General features: G+C 36.1%; 1 pseudogene; it reads right to left on the bottom strand.

Annotated features, from left to right (window-relative positions):
• Positions 1–884: 884 nt before the first annotated feature.
• The window catches only part of LOC122896541, a 78203-nt pseudogene continuing 57810 nt past the window's right edge, over positions 885–21277 (bottom strand).

Raw genomic sequence — 21277 nt, 5'->3', positions numbered from 1 at the left:
CAAATTGGTTCTAGGACACAAAATTTGCACTGGAGAAAACTGGCTCCAAAGTCTAACTCTAGAGCCTGCACTCTTAAGCATAACACCATAGTTTTGTGGCTTGGTGTTTCTCAGGACTTTTTTTTTCAAGGCACTAAATGCACATTCACATTTCTTTTATCTATCTATCATCTATCTATCTATAGTGATTTTCACATTATATATATATGTGTGTGTGTGTGTGTGTGTGTGTGTGTATGTGTATATATATATACAATTGTATGTGTATATATATATATATATATATATATATATAAAAGCAAATGACAAAGACCCAGTTTACCAGCCTAAGTTTAACACTATATATTTAAACAGTTGTCAAAACTCACTAAGTTGGCAGCATTCATGCACAATTAGAAAGCATCTTCAATTTATATTAAATCAGAAATGTATTATCATTATGCATTAATATCTTGCACTACTAAATACTGGAAAAAATGAAATTATTGTTGTGGAAGATTCATCCAGGCAATATGAACTACACAGCAAGTTAACACGATTTGTCTCACACTCCAAACACATTGAGAAAAATAGATCCATGCTGGTATTAATGCATGAAAGAGCCATAGCCACCTTGGATTATATTTAATAATTAAAAAAAAAGCAAGATGCACACAAAGATTTACAAGAATTTTAAAGACAAAATAAAATAGTCCTATGAGGCCCCAACAATAAGTCAAGAGTCTGACAAATAGAGGCTAACATGAGTTGTGGTTATGAATACTTAAGATTAGGTACAATAACACTGAAAGTCAAGTTCATTTGAAATCTTCAAAAAAGAAGTTCCTGCTAATCCTCAAATGGTGCTTGTATAGTTAACTTCTGCACTAATTGGTTGCATTGAATTACTTGTTATCAAAGCATAGCAGCTGTCTCTTACCACTTGTGGTTAAGGACTTTAACTGGCTGTCTTCAGCTTTGACTCTTTCTTGACCATTTTCAACATTATTCTCTATCTTTTTTTAAAAAGATTTTATGTATTTATTTGACAGACATCACAAGCAAGCAGAGAAGCAGGTAGAGAGAGAGAGAGAGAGAGAGAGGGAAGCAGGCTCCCTACTGAGCAAAGAGCCCGATGCAGGGCTCGATTCCAGGACCCTGAGATCATGACCTGAGCTGAAGGCAGAGGTTTTAACCCACTGAGCCACCCAGGCACCCCTCAACATTATTCTCTTTGCAGTGAGTTTCCTGCCACTAACAATTTTAGTAAAAGCTGATATGGATTTGAAGCTGCTTGTTGAACTATTCTAAAAGGACATGGAAGAGAATGAAGTGAGGCTTCCATGACCCAGTGAACCTAAAGACATAAATCCTGTATCGGAAAGAGCAAATTCCCTTCAAAATGTGGAAATCCACTGAAGACAGTGAAAAACAATTCTCTGCCTCAGCTTCTTTGGGGAACCCCTGTGAGTCCTCAGAAAAGTCTACTAGTGGGTTTTCAAAGAAGTTGAATAAAAATCGGTCTCATCCACTCAATCAATCAATCAATCAATCAATCTGTGAAGGCATCATTTGAGTTATGCAGGGTGAAGCCCAACTCAGACTGTCAAAATGACTTCCACCTCCACCACTTAATCCTTCTTCGCCATATTTGTCATAGGAATCTCATTTTTTAGCATCTGAATAATATGTCATATACCTCAGCTACTTGTTTGAATTCTATCTCTCCTGCTTGTTTATTCTCATGATTTTTTTACCTGGATGCCACTTCAGTGCCAGTTTCTGATAATAGCTTTTTTAAAAGATTTATTCATTTATTTATTTGACAGAGAGAGAGAAAGAGACCACAAGTAGGCAGAGAGACAGGCAGAGAGAGAGGGGGAAGCAGGCTTCCCGCTGAGCAGAGAGCCTGATTTGAGGCTCCATCCCAGGACCCTGAGATCATGACCTGAGCTGAAAGTAAACGCTTAACCCCCTGAGCCACCCAGGCATCCCTCTGATAATGACTTGTTAATATTTTTGGCTAAGGCATGTCTGCGCATGCTCAGACCTTCAGAGTAGTCCACATGTTTTAACAGGCTGTTAGAAGGAGTCCTCATTTCTGGTTTTAAGGTCATCTGTGTGGGGCCCAGGACTCAGGAGCCTGCTAAGTGCAGCCCAAGTCTCCCTTCGGTTGCCTTTTGCACGTTGTGTGGGTTAACAGTGTCACCCTAATGCTTCTCAGGATTTACTCTTACATGAGCCATTGTCTTTGTGCACGATATTCCTTCTAGCAGAAAATTGTACCCTTAGAATCTTCTTAGCCTGGCGTGGTATCCAGTATCCATGATAGTTTCGAATAAACCATACCTCCCTGGTGTGGTTTATTAAGTGTGGGAACACACTTATGTGTTCCCTCCCACACCAGCTCACGTTTAACCAATAAATTGTGTTGACTGTGATATTGCCTGACTTCTGAGGCTGTTATAAGAAGCCTTGGAGCCTCTGTCTTGATCTGTCGGGTCGACGTTCTTGGGGCCCTGAGCCACCTTGTAAGACTCTACCTACCCTGCCGGAGGGATCTTATGGAGAAGCCCCGAAACTTCATGGAAGAAAGGAAGGTTCTAGCAGAGAGACTAGTCTTTAAAGCTGTCTCCTTCAAGGTGCCAGGCACGTGAGTGAAACCTCTTGCAGCCTACCAACCAGCCCAGCTGTTAAGTAAGTACCCAAATTCTGAGGTAGGATATTTGTTGGAGTTTTAAAGATACTTTGTTACACAGCAATAGAGAGTTGGAACACTCTGCTAGTTTTTACTCTTCCTTCAAGTGTTAGTTTAGGCATCACCTCCAAGGAACGTCTGATTTGCACTTTTAACTTCCCTTTCCCTTTTGAGTTAAGTGTGATTCTCTTTGCCCCGGTGCCATACAACACTTCATTCTACATGTGTGGTTTTGTGCTATTTGTCCTCTCGACTGTGGTCTCTCTGAACTTATGACTTATTCTCCTTTATGAGAGGACCTTATCCCAATACTTGGTGCACTATGGCTATTCAAAATAAATGTACTAAATCACAGAATCTTAGGACTTGGGGAACTTTCGATGCCCTGGAAAACAACCCAGTTTTATCTACAAAGTGTTTGTCCATCCATCCTCTGTGGGAAGCCCCTCACGTAATGATAACTTACTAATTCCTGAGGTAGCTTACCCCATCTTTAAGCAATTCACCCTGTTAGCACGTGCTTGTCAGCTTAACTCTTTTTTTTTTAAGATTTTATTTATTTATTTGACAGAGATCACAAGTAAGCAGAGAGGCAGGCGGAGGCGGGGGAGGGAAGCAGGCTCCCTGCTGAACAGAGAACCTGATGCGAGACTCGATCCCAGGACCCTGAGATCATGACCTGAGCTGAAGGCAGAGGCTTAACCCACTGAACCACCCAGATGCCTTCAGCTTAACTCTTGCTTTTGATCGCTTTTTCATTTCAGCTTCTCTCAGGAGTCCTGTGCTTGCTAATATGTTCATTTGTGCTCACCTCTGCACTGTAAACTTTTTTTTTTAATATTTTATTTTTTTGTTTGATAGTGAGAAAGAGAGAGAAAGAGAGAACACACACAAGCAGGGGGAGCAGCAGGCAGAGGGAGAAGCAGGCCTTCCGCTGAGCAGAGAGCCTGATTTGGGGCCCGATTCCAGGACCCTGGAATCACGACCCGAGCCAAAGGCAGACACCCAACGACTGAGCCACCCAGGCGCCCCCAGTAAACTTTTTTTTTTTAAGCCTTTTTAATATTTGTGTTGTAGGTACCTAACTGTATTATAAGTTTAGAAATAAACCTGCTCTCTTAGATGTATTTTATTGTCCCTCACTGGATACATTGCCTTCAGAGGTAACTCAATTTATGCACTTTGCTGATAGACCAGTAGAATGTACCGGTTAAGAGTGTGGGTTCTGATGGCAGAAGTCTTGGGTTCAAATTCTGACAGTGGCACATATTAGTGATTATGTGAAATTAGACAACTCACCTGATCTAAATAAGTTGTTCCTATCTGAAGAACGGTAACTTCCTCATACATTTGTTGTAAAAATTAAATGATATTGTGTACATAAGCAGTGCTTAACCACAACTTTACATATTAGATGCTTAGTAAGTAGTACTGATACACAACTCAGCAACACAGTACCAGCTGACCAAATTAAGTATTCTTTCTCATATTGAGCATTAGATAACCACCTCATTTTATTTTGTCTTTCTGAACTGTTTGTCTCACTTTTGCCTGGCTGCTTTCTCTCTAAAAGTTTACAATAGTGGAATTCAATTTTTTAAGCCTTACCTGCTTTTTTTGGTAGAAGATTCGAATTAGTAAATAACCATATTTACTATACACAAGATGATAGATGTTATTGTCAAAACCTTAGATAGTCACAAGACCATTTGGAATCAAGGCTTGTGTCTCACTTGCAAGAGCAAAAAATGTAGACAAGTCCATGATCTAATTGCATTGGTAACTATGTCCCTAAAGAATTGAGATGTTATTCTTTGGATTTCAACCTAGCTGTGTGCCTCTTGTAGAACTCAGCTGCCTCTTATATAAAACAGGCAAAACATTTCTGTTTACCTCTCAGGGTTTCTGTGAATATCAATGAGATGAGGTCCTTGAGGGCAGGTGTTGGGGAGGGGAATGCTTCCTCTCCACTCCTGATATTTCTTTCCAGATGGAAGGATAGCCATTACTGTGACACACCTGGCCTCTATTCTCTACTCATTCTTTACTGAGTAAATTTTTTGGTGATTTTGGTTGCAGAAATTAAGTGTCCTTAGTGAAGCAGCTGCCTACAGGAAGCATATAGACTGTCCTGTTCTCCAGGGACAGTTTTTCCAGGTCCTAACCTGCTAAATGGTTAAGCCTATAATTCTGGGATTCACATTATTAAATCTCCTTGGCTTTAGAAGCATCAGATTCTTGAATATCTGTTTTATGAGAAGTGACGTTAATATTTTGGTATCTACCTAACTTACTACTATGTCCTAAATAGGCCAATAGAGTTGGTTCAGAATTTAAGCAGGAAAGAGGTATTTTATTTATGGGGCTGCCTCAAAGACCCCCCCCCCCCAAAGCAAGGGGCTAGGTTTTAGTCCTTTTTTAGTCATTTTTATTGTTCTAGCACTTAGCACAGTGTCTGGCACATAGCAGGTACTAAATGCCTTAGGTCTGAACCTTTGGAATAATATAAAGTGCTATGAAAATAAATGGTAATACTTATTATTCAGAAAAACCCACTGTGCTTCCAGATTTGTATATTTCAAATCCAGGAGAAGCTGTTACCATGACAGTTAATTCTCCAAGAAATTTATGTAACAATTGTCTTAGCCATTTTGGTTTATTCTTTTTTTTTAAAAAGATTTTATTTATTTATTTGTCAGAGAGAGAGAGAGAGAGAGAGGGAGAACACAAGCAGGCAGAGCCAGAGAGAGAAGCAGACTTCTGGCTGAGCAAGGAGCTCAATGCGGGACTTGATCCCAGGATCTTGGGATCATGACCTGAGCCGAAAGCTGCAGCTTAACCAGCTGAGCCACCCAGGCATCCCCATTTTGGGCTATTCTAACAAAACATCACAGACCAGCTTTTTAGACAACATATTTTTTTTTCCTCTCACAATTCTGGAAGCTGAATTCTGAGATCAGAAGCCAGCATGGTTGGGTGAGGAACTTCTTCTGGGTTGCAGATTTCTTGTATCTTCACATGGTGGAAGGGGTGAGCTAGCTTTCTGGGGCCTCTTTTTAAAAAGATTTTATTTATTTATTTGAGAAAGTAAGAGCAAGAGCAAGCTGGGGAGGGACAGAGGGAGAGGGAGAAGCAGATGCCCTGCTAAGCAGGGAGCCAGATGCAGGGTTCAATCCATGACCCTGAGAGCATGACCTGAGCTGAAGGCAGATGCTTAACCCACTGAGCCACACAAGCTGTGGCCTCTTTTATAGGGGAATTAACCCCCTTTGTGGAGGCTTGGCCCTCATGATTTAATTACCTCCCAAAGATCTCTCATCCTAATATCCCCACCTTGGGCATTAAGTTAACAACATATGAATGTTTGGAATGAGAAGCACAAACATTCAGACCACAGCAATCCTGCATTATGCCCCCCAGACTCTGTAACGTGGAATGAAGAGCTCAGTCTTCCTGCATATACTACAGATTAGGAAATTTAGGTACAGGGACGCCTGGGTGGCGCAGTTGGTTGGACGACTGCCTCCGGCTCAGGGCGTGATCCTGGAGTCCTGGGATCGAGTCCCACATCAGGCTCCCAGCTCCATGGGGAGTCTGCTTCGCTCTCTGACCTTCTCCTCGCTCATTCTCTCTCTCACTGTCTCTCTCTCTCAAATCAATAAAATAAAATCTTTAAAAAAAAAAAAGAAAATTTAGGTACAAAGCAGTAGTACAATTTACTTATGCTCTCATAACAAGTTCATGGTTATGTTTTCAGTAGAATAACAGCTTCAGAACTTTATTAGCTAGTCTGGGCTCTTGTTTTGAAATTTTATAGAATACACTGAGACCATATCTGTAAGCTTCCAAATCATTAAATGTAGATGCCAGACTTTTTTACAAGTCCATTTGTGAGATCTGAAATAGTTGGATATGTTCTGGAATCTTTGGATCACAAAGCCATTGAGGCAGTTTGGATGGAGGAAGTAAGAGGCTATCACAATAAAAAAGAGGTGTGAAGTTTTTGATTATTATCGGAAGAGTAATTACCAGCAAATTGCCACATTTATAGAGCTAGCAACAGATGTGTGACAGCTGGGTTAATTGAATGTCTGGTGGGCCTTTTTCTATATAAGATAATTCCATGTGCATATTATGGGAAAGAAAGCAGGTGTGACCAGTCAACTGTCAAATGAGAATAAGTATCACCTGGAGAATGTACTGATCTACTAAACTCAATGTTTTATATTTCTTAGCTTACAAGATAATCTAGCAATCGAGTTTTTGAGGGTGTGGAGGTACATTTTACTCCAAGAAAGCACATATTAATATAAAAGTATATGGCAAAGAGTTTCCAATTTCTAGCCTTTATGTGAAGGCTTTGCAAAATGTACATTGAAGTGAAATTCTGAAGCTGTACACCCGTCTCCACAGCACTATGTATATGGCCCTGAAGTCAGCAAGTTTGCTCCTTTTTCCACAGATGTGAACTGCCAGAATATTCGCTAATTCTTGACACATTTAAGAAAGTACAGGACTGATGGGAGAGAAATCTGGTCACTGGCTATGTTACTCTAGGGACGTGGAACGTATTAGTCATTGATCTCTCTGAACTTCAGTCAATTCCATGTCTCCAGAATGAAATGATGGAATTCGATGATCTTTAAGAAAAAAAATGTAGTGTTTTAGCCATTTTTTTTCTTTGTCAGAGACTTAAGACAACAAATTATCAATTCCATTATCTTGTTAATTCCATTAACAAATAGGTCAGAAACATTCAATATTTGTTGATGGGCTGACTAACTTATGTAAACTGTTGAGGATGAAAAAATAGAAGAAAATGCCTAACTTCAGTCATGAGAGTCCTTTTTGTGATTTCCAAATATGCATCATCTGTTCCAATGTAGGACATTAGTTTGTGTAATTTCTACTAGCTGCTGAATGGAAGGCAGCTACAAGGATTTTTTCAAGTGTACGTAGTCGCCACATACACATTTCCAGTAGAGTGGACCAGTAGTTCTTAAACTTCACCATAATCATCTACAGAGTTCACAGGAGTTGCAAATTCTTATTGGTAAGACAGGTACCACACTTAGAGAAAACGACCATAGATCCTGAAGTTCCTGAATCCAGACTTAAAACTCCATCACTTATTAGCTCCACACTTAGCTCCCCAGCCCTCTCAGATGTCCTTGCCAACTATTAGACCTAACTTCTCTGTGTTCCTTGTCCCGCATTACAGGTTCCAGACCCACGAGCAAGGTGGTTGTTTATTTTGTTCTCCTCTCAGGTAAAGAAAGGCCTCTAAGTCAATGTTAGCTATCCAATTCACTTACTGCACACTTGAAGTTATCCATTATGTCTCCTTCTCTCCTCCTGTCCTCTTTCCTGTCCAGGCAGGTCCATCATTGCCTCTGCCCCCAAATACAGTTACTTTGACCAAGAGATTCAGGGTTACGTACTCTTTGAATTTACTTTCTTTACAACTCTTGTGGTTTCACATTCATGATAAAGAAGTCAGATGTATAACCTCCGTGTGCAAAATTCAGAGTCAATCCTATAATTCCCTTACAATTGTCCCAGTTGCCCTATCCCAGAACACCCAGTATTTCTCTATTCCATCTATTGTGTGTGGTAGTCATGAAATCAAGGGGGAGTGCTTGGAGGAAGCTGTATTTGGCTGGACTTTGAAGAAAGGGGCAGGATATTTGCAGAGATGTGGAGAAAGGGCATCTAGAAAAAAGCAATAGTGTGAGCAAATGCATAAGAGAGCAGAACATTGGTTCTCAAAGTTTAGTGTGCAAAAGAAGCACATGGGGAATGAGGCCTGGGTGTCTCAGTCAGTTGAGCATCTGATTTTTGATTTTGGTTCAGGTCATGATATCAGGGTCATAAGATCAAGCCCCACATCAGGCTTGGCTCTCAGTGTGGTGTCTGCTTGTCCCACTCACTCTGCTCCTCACCCCACTTGTGTTCTATCTATCTCTAAAATAAATACGAACTTTTTTTAAAAAAAAACACATGGAGATTTTATTTAAAATGCAGATTCATGGGCCACACCAAAAGAGATCCTGATTAGATTGGCCTGGAATGGAACTCAGGAATCAGCATTTTAAACAAGCACTTCAGGTGATTTTTTTTTAATCTAGTGATTCATGAGCAAAACCTAGAAAAAAAAATGAAAATATAGTCTACCTTTACACATATTGGGATGTATCATAGGTTCTTATACCCTAAAATGTACCATTTGATCAAGTTATCAAGCTTCTATTATAAGCTGTTACTCTATATAGAATAATTGTTCTTAAAGTTATCTCTATACCAGAAGCATCAACAGCACCTGAGAATCTGTCAGAAAGGAAAATTATGGGTCTCCAACTCAGACCTACTGAATCAGAAAGTCTGGACATGGGGCCCAGCAATCTGGGTTTGGGCAAGCTTTCCAGTTGGTTGTGATGCCTGAGGAGTCCGAGAACCCTTGTTCTAGAATAGTATTGGCTTTGTGTAATGTAGTCGACCTTCACATTTGCTGTTAGATCCTGTGTTCAAACCAGTATTTTAAAAATGCGTGAAAAGGGATTTAATTCATATTTTAGAAAAGTAAAAATAAAAGAGCTGATATGTTAAAGAGCTGATTATTCCTTTATCCACACTGGTAAAAATAGTAAAGAATTTTGAAACTGTTTCTTTAGCAAATATTACCTAATTTAGTTATTTAAACCAATGGATATGATGGCATGATTTTATTTCCCTGTGAATATTTATATTACACATGTTTGTTACTATTCTCTCAACATAATTCTAATTAATCTGTGGAAATGTAGTTTTAGCCTAGAGCAGTGGTTTTCACCTTTTGCACATTAGAATCACCTAGGAAGCTCTTAAAAAGTAGATGCCTAGATGAGCTCCCTCTCTCCATTCTGATTTAATTGGTCTCCATTAGGGCACAAGCATTGGATATCTTTTAAGAGTTCCTCAGAAGATTGTTATGTGCAGCCAGTTGAGAACCACTGGCCCAGAGTTTTCTACATGACTCTTATTTGGCTTAAACTTCTAACCTCAGTTTAACAGCAGATGGTCCTTAAAAAATGTAACAATAAAAGAGTTCAGACAAAAAGAATTCTACAAAAGCAGCAATGATTATCAGGTTAAAAAATATAATTAAGACCTCTTCCATTGGACAATGAGTGGATTATTTAGTATCTTTGGTGGTAGAAATCTGGACAGTAAAGTCCTTGAAATCAAGGACTTTGTCTTGTCACTTTTATGTCCTCACTGCCAGGCACAGAGTAGAGACAAAAGTATTTGTTGAATAAATGGAAGGGAAGTAAGGGAAGAGTGAGCCAATTAACCAGCACATATCAGTGTCTTGTCCACTGTTTTCAACTAGTATTCTAGGATTGTGTTCTTATCTACTATTTTCACATACTGGTCTAAGATTGTGAGCAAAGAAGCAAAGAAAAGAACAAATATGGTTCCTATACTCTTACAATGTACAATTTTGAAATAAGATATGTATATATTAAAAATGCAAGGTAGGTTATACTTTGCATCAAAAATATAAAACTTGAGATTGGATTTTCTAAGAGGAAGAATTTACGAGTTGGAGTAATGAGGATGGACTTCGTAGGGAAACTAGAACTTGAGCTGTTGGATGAAACAAGGAGAATAATCCAATAAGGAAGAACATTATAAGCAAAGATGCAGAAGAATTTTGGAAGCTAAAATTGAAAAGATAGGTTTGGACTAGATTTTGGAGAGTCTTAGATGCCAATTGAAGTGTTTGAACCTGGATTTTATCTTAGAGAGGAAAGACAGGCATTGGTATGTTCTATTGGTTTTTAACAGGAGAGAGAGAGAGACCTGACAAAAATAGCATTTTAGACCTATTATTCTAATGATAGGATAGCTATCAACAGGTAGAGTTTGGCATTGATGATGGCTAAGTATGAGGGTGTTCAAGATATGTCATTGAAAGTCATGCATGGAATTATGCCATGGTAGCAGGAACAGACAGGTAAGGACAGATGGAGAATTTTTGAATAACTGCAATAGCGGGGCACCTGAGGGCTCAGTGGGTTAAAGCCTCTGCCTTCGGCTCAGGTCATGATCCCAGGGTTCTGGGATTGAGCCCCACATTGGGCTCTCTGCTCAGCCGAGAGCTTGCTTCCCTTCCCCCTTCTCTCTGCCTGCCTCTCTGCCTACTTGTGATCTCTTGTCTGTCAAATAAATAAATAAAATCTTTAAAAAAAATAACTGCAATAGCAATAGCTATATAGCTATATATGTATATAGCTATATATATATTCATTTTGCATTAGTTGTATATATAGCTAATGCCTATCGCATTGCCTGGCACATATTAAGCATATATACCCAAACACACACTATATATATATATATATTGTGTGTGTGTGTGTGTGTGTGTGTGTATAGTGTGTATAGTATATATATATATAGTGTGTGTTTGGGTATGTATGCTTAATATGTGCCAGGCAATGCGATAGGCATTAGCTATATATATAGCTAATGCAAAATGAATATACATATAGCTATATAGCTATTGCTATTGCAGTTATTCAAAAATTCTCCATCTGTCCATATACATATATATATATATATATATATGTATGCCAGGCAATGCGATAGGCATTGAGAACCATCCAGAGGTCATGTGTATGATTTTTAAACAATTGGTACAACACAGGCATCCTAGGCTTCCACCAATCCAAAGTCATGAAGTCCAGTAGGTTATACCAGTGTTTACTATCAGTCCAGACTTAGCAGTGAATAAAACAGTCTGTGTGTTTATAGAACTTACACATGTAAAAGAATGCTTGGTGCCAGAGTATTTCCCACTGAGGACAAAAGGCAGCCTCCATAAAGTTGTTATACTAAAAATGGTCCCCTCTACAACCAATATGTAGAATTAGAGTTGACCTTTGAACAACAAGGGTGTTAGGGATACCAATACCCCGTGTAATTGAAAATGTATATAATTGAAATATATATAATTTTTGACTTCTCCAAATCTTTACTAATAGCTTTCTGTTGATCAGAAGCCTTACCAATGTCAATTAAAACATATTTTGCATGTTTACATGTATTATATATTATATTCTTTTTTAAAAGATTTATTCACTTAAGAGAGAGAGCAAATCTTTTTTTTTTTTTTAAGATTTATTCACTTAAGAGAGAGGGGGAGAAGGAGAGGGGATCTTTGAGCAGACGCCCCAGTGAGTACGGAGCCTGATACAGGGCTCAGTCCCAGGACCCTGAGATCATGACCTATGCCAAAATCAAGAGCTGGCCACTTAACTGACTGAGCCACCTAGGCACCCCATATATATTGCATTCTTGAAGTAAGAAAATATTAACAAAATCATAAGGGAAGATACATTTATAATACTGTATTTATCAAAAAGGATTTGCATATAAGTGGGCCCACACATTTCAAACCCAGGTTTTTCAAGAGTCAATTGCAGTTGGGCCACTTCTTGATTATATTGAGGTTTTTTTTTTCTCTTTTTCCTTTCATTTTGCATTAAACTACCACTTTGACACCTCCTCCATAGCTCCTGGGTTTTTTGTAAATCTTATTCTCTGCATAGACTGGACCTGTTTACTTCTTATTACTTTGTTATGAGCTTTTCACTCTCTAGTTGTAAACATTTCACAAATCTAAGTTGTGCCAAATGTGACAGATCCATCAAGGCTTAGTCATTTTTGAGGCCATGTCATGACAATCATTATAGCAAGATTTTGAGCTTTAGAGGGAGAGAGAGAGATGGAAAAACACGCAAAGTTGGTCCAAGTTCACTTTTGCTAGAGAAAAGAGGTTTGGTTTTTTGTTTTTGTTTTTTTTTTTTTTAGGTCCAGTTGTTTTTTTCAGACCTCTTAATGATTGCACTTTTGCATAATCAATGGGATCACCTTTGTAGTAAATCCTTTCTGCTTGTTAAAATGTCTGAGAACACCAGACTGGCCATTTTCCAGACTGTTTCTTAATCACCTTTAATCAGGTATAATTTTTCAAATCATTCACTGAAAGTGTTATCTTTTTTACACAGGGTATTCTTAATCATTAAACACTGGCAAAATGAAGTGTGTTACTGAAACACTAGGGAAGGTCAATTTTTCAGAGTACCAACATTTTAGACCATTTTATTGTCTAAGACTTCTGTTTAAAAACAAAAATATTCTCCTTTTTATCTTATAAAAATAAGAGTTCATTGTAAAAAGTATTTTGAAGATACAGAAAATTCAAAATTAAAAGTTCTCATATTTATACAAAAAAGAAACAACAAAATGTCAAGTAATTATTTCATCTCAACACTTTTTTCTAGCATAAAATGATGCTTTATCTATAATTTTGTATCCCAGTATTTAATATTATACCTGAAGATTTTTCATAGACCCCAAAATATTTTTCTAAAACACAGCTGTAATTGCTAGATAATGTTATAGCCTATGGATATACCTTTTTTTTTTTTAACTATTTCTGTACTACAGGATATTTAGATTGCCTTTATACATGGCATATTGTGAACCATACAATACCCAAACCATACTGTCATAAAAAAAACTTACTTTCCTGAATTTCTGATCCTTTCGATAGGTCATAAACCTATATTTGCAATTATTGTGACCAAATATGTAAATATTTATAAGGCTTATTGCACATATTATCCAGGAAGATTATACCAAAATAATATAGGTATCTATTTCACCATATTCTTACCAGAATTATTACCACATGGAAAAAAATGGTAATCATTTTTGTTTCTTTAAACTAGCAGACTAGATGCCCAGACTAACTCTCTTACAGAAAACAAAAACACTTTATAAATCTTGAATACTTCTATAAGGTAGATGGAAAGAAAATAAGTTATCATCTAGTGACCAAATGAAGGAAGAGATGTAAAAGAGTTAAGCAGCTCTCCAAAGCCAACTTTTACCTTAAGAGTATTTGCTGAATCTAATGAGGTAGTTTTTCACAGCCTTCTGGAGGTCAAGGAATAGGAGACAAAGCCCACCTAAGTTGGAGCATCTAACAGAAGGTCCTTCCACAGAGCTTTGACCCCAAAGGGTCATACCCATAGTTGAAGGGTCGACTAGAAATAAATCTGTTCCATACTATAATACCTGCTTTGAACATTGGTAAGAATGTGGGGCAATCCTCTCTTGAGATTTTATAACAGCACAGTATCCCTCACATAGGTTTACAGCCCAAGTAGACAACACATGGGTGGCCTGGAAAACCTAAAGCTGAGTATTTAAAGCCAGTCTAGACTGACTGTTCATCCAAAGGCCTGAAAGATCCCAAACTCAAATCCTTTCTTGAGGGAACTGACCTTTATCACAAACCAAGGATGATTTCCACAGATAGAGGTTGAAGGAAAATAATAGGGAAAAAAAAAATCATTGAATTCATGCAGAAAATGTCACCATGAGTGAGAGCCAGTAGAAACAAAAGACAACAGAATAAGATCCACAAAACTTCATTTGTATAACTATCAAACTCAGTAGAAAATAATTTTCTCTATTTCAATAAATTAAAGAGAATTTATAAATGTGAGTAAAGAGCAAGTGGATATAAAGATAAATCATACAGAACCCATAAAAATGGAATATATTGGGAACACCTGGGTGACTGAGTTGGTTGAGCATCTAGCTCTTGGTTGCAGCTCAGGTAATGATCTCAGGGTCATGAGACTGAGGCCCACCTTGTGCTCTGTGCTCAGCAGGGAGTCAGCTTGAGATTCTCTCTCTTCTTCTCCCTTTGCCCCTCTCCCCACTCTCCTGATCTCTCTCTCTAAAAATAATCTTTTAAAAAAAGAAATAGAATATATTATAATGAAAATTAAAAATGTAATGAATAGCTTTAACAATGGGTTACCCAAAACTAAATAAACATTTAGTGAACTATACTAAATAACTGAAGAAAACATAGAGCTCAAAGAGAAGAAGAGATGAGAAATGAGAGAGGGGTTAATGTAGGATATTATAGGATATAATATTATACTTATATAATATTAATATTTACCTATTACAGGTTAATATAAGATACTATAGGATAGACTGAAAAGATCTAATATACATATAATCAGAGATCCAAAAAGAGAAGAAAAAGTAAAACAGAAGAATATTTGAAGATACAATGGTTGAACTTTTTGTAAAAATGTTAAAAGACATCAATACATAGATTCAAAAAGCTTAACTAATCCCAAGCAAGATTTTTTAAAAAGAACTCACCTAAAAAATTCACCTAGAAACATTATGTTGAAATCCTAGGATACTGAAGAAATTTGAAACAAACAAACAAACAAACAAACAAAAAAACCTGGGAAACTAAAACTCTCTACCCAACAAAAACGTTTTTTTCAGGCAGAACAAGTATAATCCAAGATAGAAGGTTTGAAAAGCAAGAAGGAATAATGAAGAAATAAAATAAAAAGTATTTAAGTAAACATAAACATACACAGAATATTTAAACAATAATGATGCCTTTGGAACAAGAAAAAACTGAATAGTAGATAATAATAGCATTTAAGTCAAGAGAAGATTTGATCAAATTAGATCAGGCTTAGGGTATCATAAGGTTCTTATATTATTCAGTGGGAGGGTAACTATACTCATTAATTTTAGGATTTCAAGTGATTGTTATTGTACAGACAACAGTCTGATCACAGTGGGATTATGTTAAAAGTCAATCGGTAACCAGGGTGCCTTGGTGGCTCAGTCAGTTAAAGAATTGACTCTTGGTTTCAGCTCAGGTCACGATCTCAGACTCCTGTGATTGGCCCCTGAGCCGGGCTCCCCACTCTGTGCAAATTCTGCTTAAGATTCTCTCTCTCCCTCTACCCCTTTCTCCAAACTCTCTCTCTCTCTTTCTTAAATAAATAAACTTAAAAAAAATTAATATGTAACCATAAAGCCCCCATATGCTTGGAAAAGAAGATACACTTTTTTTTTTTCTTTTCGGTAATCGCTATGCCCAACATGGGGCTTGAACTAATGACCAGGGGATGAAGAGTTGCATGTTCTACTGACCGAGCCAGCCAGGCACCCCAAAGATATACTTTTCTTCTCTTTTTTATTTTGTTTGTGGGTTTTTTGTGTGTGGTAAGAGCAAAGGAGAAGTAAACAAATTGAAATTCTGAAATACTTGGAAATTAAAAAATAATAGATTTCCAATATAACAAAGCTTAGATCTAGTTAAGGTAATAATCAGAAGTTAAAATAATCCTAAATGCTTATTTTAAAAGAAAGAAAGTCTGGAAGTTAATGACAATCATACATTTCAGGAGTTTAGAAAAAATAGAAAAAGAAATTCAAAGAAATAAAGAACAAAAAGAAGAAATTAGTGAAATAAAAAAAAGACCTACATATAATAGAAAGGACCAACACAGCCAAGAGTTAGTTATTTACGAAGAAAAATAAAGTTGACAAATCACTGGTAAATGTGAGAAAACAATAAAGTAAAATATATGGCACAGATGCACAATATTAGGGACACAAAAACATATAATAAAAAATTCTGCTATTAAAAAGATAAGATATAATGAAAAATTTTATGGCAGTACATTGGATACCTTACATAGAAAATGATATAAGGTATTTCAAGAAGAAATATAAAATCTGAATAATACTATAATCACTAGGGATAGTAATTGATTTAAATCTGTCTACAAATAAAATTCTATGCCCATACAATTTTTAATAGTGAATTCTATCAAATATCTAAGGAATAAATTATTTTCATCTTCTACATACTATTCCAAAGTATATAAAAAGAAAGGATACTTCTTATTTCATTTTATGAGGCTGTCATAATTTTGATACCAAGTCCTGACAAAAATATCTGAGAGGAAAATTATAGAACAATATTACTCTGAATATAGATGAAATTCTCAAACAAAATATTAATCAGCAGGATCCCACAATGGCTATAAAGGGTAATATAGAATCTGTATCACACTGAGTTTATTCCAAAAATTCCAGGGCAGATTAACAGCAGAAAAGGAATTAATATAATTCACAGCATTAATTTCAAGGCAAATCAATGTGAATAGAAAAAATGATAAAATTCTTTATCCATTTATGATAGACATTTTTAGTAAACTAAGAGTAGAAGGGAATTCCTCTACTAATGAATACCAAAATTGGAACTTCCTTTATTTGATTTTAAGATTGGGAATAAGAAAACCATTCTTACAATTACATAGAATGGTTATCTTTTATAAACATGATTGCCTCCATAGAAAATTCACATAATTTAAATTGTTATATTATTAGGTTATAAAGAGTGCAGTGTTTCTGAATTCAAAATAAGATACGAAAATACTTTTCTGTGCTCCACTGAAAACACAGAAAATGAAATAAAAAGGAAATATAGCTTTTGATGCTATTTAAAAATATAGTGCCAAAGAACTATTTTAACAAAATCATTTAAACTTTATAGAAAAAATATGGAAAAATGTATTCAATGTATTAGGACTTTAAATTATATCAAATGGTACCTTGAATTCATATTAAGAAATTAAGAGAAACAGAAATGGACAATAAGATTAATATGACAAATTTTATAAATATATACTTTGTTTCCTTTCTCCTTTCAGGTTTTTAAATGACCTGTCTTATAAAAATGCACTTTTAAACTTGTTACATACATAGATGAAATATGTACAACAATAGCACAGAAAAGGAAATAAGAGGGAATAGGTATAATGTTTTTATAGCCCACAGAAAATAGGACACTATAAATATGAAATAGATTCTGATAAGCTATAGTGTATATTTTAAGCAACAGAACAACCACTAAAAGAAAATAAAAGATGTTTACAAAATATTTGAGGGAATTAATATATAGTAGGAAATATTCAAAGAAAAACAGAAAAAAAGCAGTAAAGGAGGACAGGAACAAAAAAGCCATGAGACCTATAGAAAACAAGTAAAATGGCAGATGTAAATTGAACATATCAATAATACCTTTAAATGTGAATAGATTAGACAATCCATCGACAGATGAATGGATAAAGAAGATATGGTACACACACACACACACACACACACACACAGAGGACTATTACTCAACCATAAAAAAGAGTGAAATCTTGCCATTTGCAACAACATGGGTGGAACTAGAGAATATAATACGAAACAAAATTAGCCAGTCAGAACAAATACCATATGATTTCACTCATTATGTGGAAGTTTAGAAACAGAAGAAATGGAGAAAGGAAAAAAAAGACTGAAAAATAGTCTCTTTACTATAGAGAACAAACAGATGGTTACCAGAGAGGAAGTAGTTGGGGGGAATGGGTGAAACAAATGAAGGAGATTAAGAGTACATTCATCTTGGGGCGCCTGGGTGGCTCGGTGGGTTAAGTCGCTGCCTTCGGCTCGGGTCATGATCTCGGGGTCCTGGGATCGAGTCCTGCGTCGGGCTCTCTGCTCAGCAGGGAGACTGCTTCCCTCTCTCTCTCTCTCTGCCTGCCTCTCGGTCTACTTGTGATTTCTCTCTGTCAAATAGATAAATAAAATCTTAAAAAAAATAAAAAAAAAGAGTACACTCATCTTGATGAGCACTGAGTAATATATGGAATTGTTAAATCACTATATTGTACACCTGAAATCAATATAACACTGTTAACTACACTGGAATTAAAAAAAAATCCCATCAAAAGGTAGGGATTACATTCTTATATGTATGTCTGAAACGTTCTACTTTAACTCAAACTAGATAGGAATTTGGGTTTTGTCACTATACTTTCTATTCCCCCTTGTGAGGAACATGTAACTATCTTTGTCTTAAATATGCATATTTACATTTATATTTAATTTTGTCTTAAATATTTTGCTTTGAATTTATAGTAAGACAAACATGCTTGAGAATATGTATCAGAAAATGTATTTACTTCCTAAACCATGTGAACTCCAAAGGGGAAAATATTTTCTTATTTCTCAGAACATAAACTAACAATAGAACGTAAGGAAAGGAAGACATCTGTGTAATTAAATAACAGGACAACAGACACCAAAACTTCATTGAAAAATTCTAAAATTCTCCTCTTTGAATGCACATCTCTTCCTTCTTCATCTCTGTAAGAGTAATTATGAAAGAATATTTCACATATACCAAAATGCAGCCTAAACTTAATAAAAAAAAACAGCTTTTGTTTTTCTAGATCCTGTTTCTGTTTCATTTCTCTTATTTTTCTTCATTCCTTTCATCGATTTTCTTTAGCTTTCTGAGCCCTTGTTTAAACTGAGTTATTTTCAAAATGAGCTATAAATGAACTTCTATGTACTTTTCTTAGCAACTCTGATGAGTGGAACTTTCATTGCCATTCAATTCTAAATGGATTATAATTTTCATTCTGATTTCCCCTTTATCTCTTATGCAGTATTACTTTTTTAGTTTATAAGTCTATGGAGTTTTTCTAAATAATTCTTTATTCTTGGCTTCTAATTTAATGTACTGTGTTCAGATGACCCGCTCCAGCTTCACTGGAACTTCTTTTGAGAACTAATACTTGGCCCATGTTTATTATTATTTCATCTATCCTTAAAAAGAATGTATATTTTCTTCTTTGGGGTACAGATCAAGCTATCAGCTTTATTCAAAATCATTACTTTTTATCTACTTGATCTATAAATTCCTAATAAAGGTCTATTAAAAGTAAAAAAAAAAGTAAGGATTACTAGCCCAAATTAAAAAAAAATCCAAACATATGCAGTTCACAGCAGGCATTCTTTAAAGAGACAAACATGTGAATAGCAAAACAATGAAAAAGATATCATGTGACCATAAGCGGTTGGAGTGGCTATACTAATAAAGTTTAAAGCAAAATATGTTACTAGAAATAGAGACATTTTATAATGACAAAAGACAATACTTTAGGAATGAATAATAATTTTAAATATATTGTTATGTACTGAATTATGTCCTCCACTCCAGATGCATATGTTAAAGCCTTAACCCCCATTATGACTGGATTTGGAGATCTGGCCTTTAAAGAAATAATTAATTTCACTGAGTTATAAGGATAAGGTCCTAATCCAATGTGACTAAAAGTGAAACAGATACCAGGTATGTTCAAGAACACAGAAAAAGCCACATGAAGACAAAGGAAGACGGTGGCCATTTACAAGCCAAGGAGAGAGGCCTCCAGAGAAATCAACCCTGCTAGTACCCTAATCTTGAACTTGCAGGCTCTAGAACTGTGAAACTGTGTTTTCAGCCACCTAGTCTGTGGCATTATTTTGTGGTAGTTCTAGCTGACTAAAACAAGTTTTAGTATTATGAAGTGGGATGCTGCTGTAACAAGTACCTAAAAATGTGGACATTGCTTTGGAAGTGGTTAATGGGTGGAGGCCAGAAGCATTTTGAAGTGCATGTTAGGAAGAAACTAGGTTGCCTTGAAGAGACTTTTGGTAGAGATATGGTGAATATTGGTAGAATATTAATGGCGATTCTGATGAAGTCTCAAATGGAAATGAGGCACATGTTATTGGAAACTGGAAGAAACACAATCCATGTTATAAAGTGACAAAGAACTTGGCCAAACTATGTTCTAGGTGTGGAGACAAAAATCAATAGAACAGCAAGGACAAATGACTCCAACTACAATAGTGGATTCACCAATACCTGTCTACCAGTAATTGACAGATTCAACCAGCAGAAAATCAGTAAGGACATAGTTAAATTGAACAATGCCATCAGTCACCTGGATATAATTGACTTTTATGGAATACTTTATCCAACTGCAGGAGAATAAATGTCCTTTTCAAGCTCACAGAGCATTCACCAAGATAAAGCATGGTCTGGGCCATAAAACACAACAAATTTAAAAGATTATTAATCACAAAAATATGTTCTCTGACTACAAAGAAATTAAACAAAAAATCAATAACAGAAAGATAGTTGGAAAACATCAATTCTGGTGATTAAACAAAACACTTCTAAATAACATGTGGGTCAAGGAAGTCTCAAAAGAAATTTAAAAATAGTTTGAGCTAAATGAAAAATCTAACTTATCAATTTGTGGGATGCAGTACAAGCAAAGCTTAGAGGGAAATTTGTAGCATTGAATGCATATTTTAGAAAAGAGGAAATATCTAAAATTAATAAGCTTCTACCATAGCAAACTATAAAAAAGAGCAAATTAAATCTAAGCAGAAGGAGAATAACAAATATCAGAGAAGAAATATCTACTAGAAGGTAACAGATGGAATACTTTCTAATTCATTCTATGAGACCAGTAATTCCAAAATAAGACAAAATCATTACAAGAAAGGAAAACTGGACACCAAGGTCATTTACGGACGTAGATACAAAAATAATAGGAGATGAAATCCAACAACATGTTAAAAATTTACACCATGTGGGTGCCTGGGTGGCTCAGTGGGTTAAGCCGCTGCCTTCCGCTCAGGTCATGATCTCAGGGTCCTGGGATGGAGTCCCGCATCGGGCTCTCTGCTCAGCGGGGAGCCTGCTTCCCTCTCTCTCTGCCTGCCTGTCTACTTGTGATCTCTCTCTGTCAAATAAATAAATAAAATCTTTAAAAAAAAATTACACCATGAATATGTGGAATTTATTCCGAATACTCAGTCTGG

This window comes from Neovison vison, chromosome X, assembly GCF_020171115.1.
Source record: "Neovison vison isolate M4711 chromosome X, ASM_NN_V1, whole genome shotgun sequence".
In the NCBI taxonomy this organism is placed as follows: Eukaryota; Metazoa; Chordata; class Mammalia; order Carnivora; family Mustelidae; genus Neogale; species Neogale vison.
Note: the sequence above shows the minus strand (reverse complement) of the source record. Positions and strands in the feature narration are given on the sequence as shown.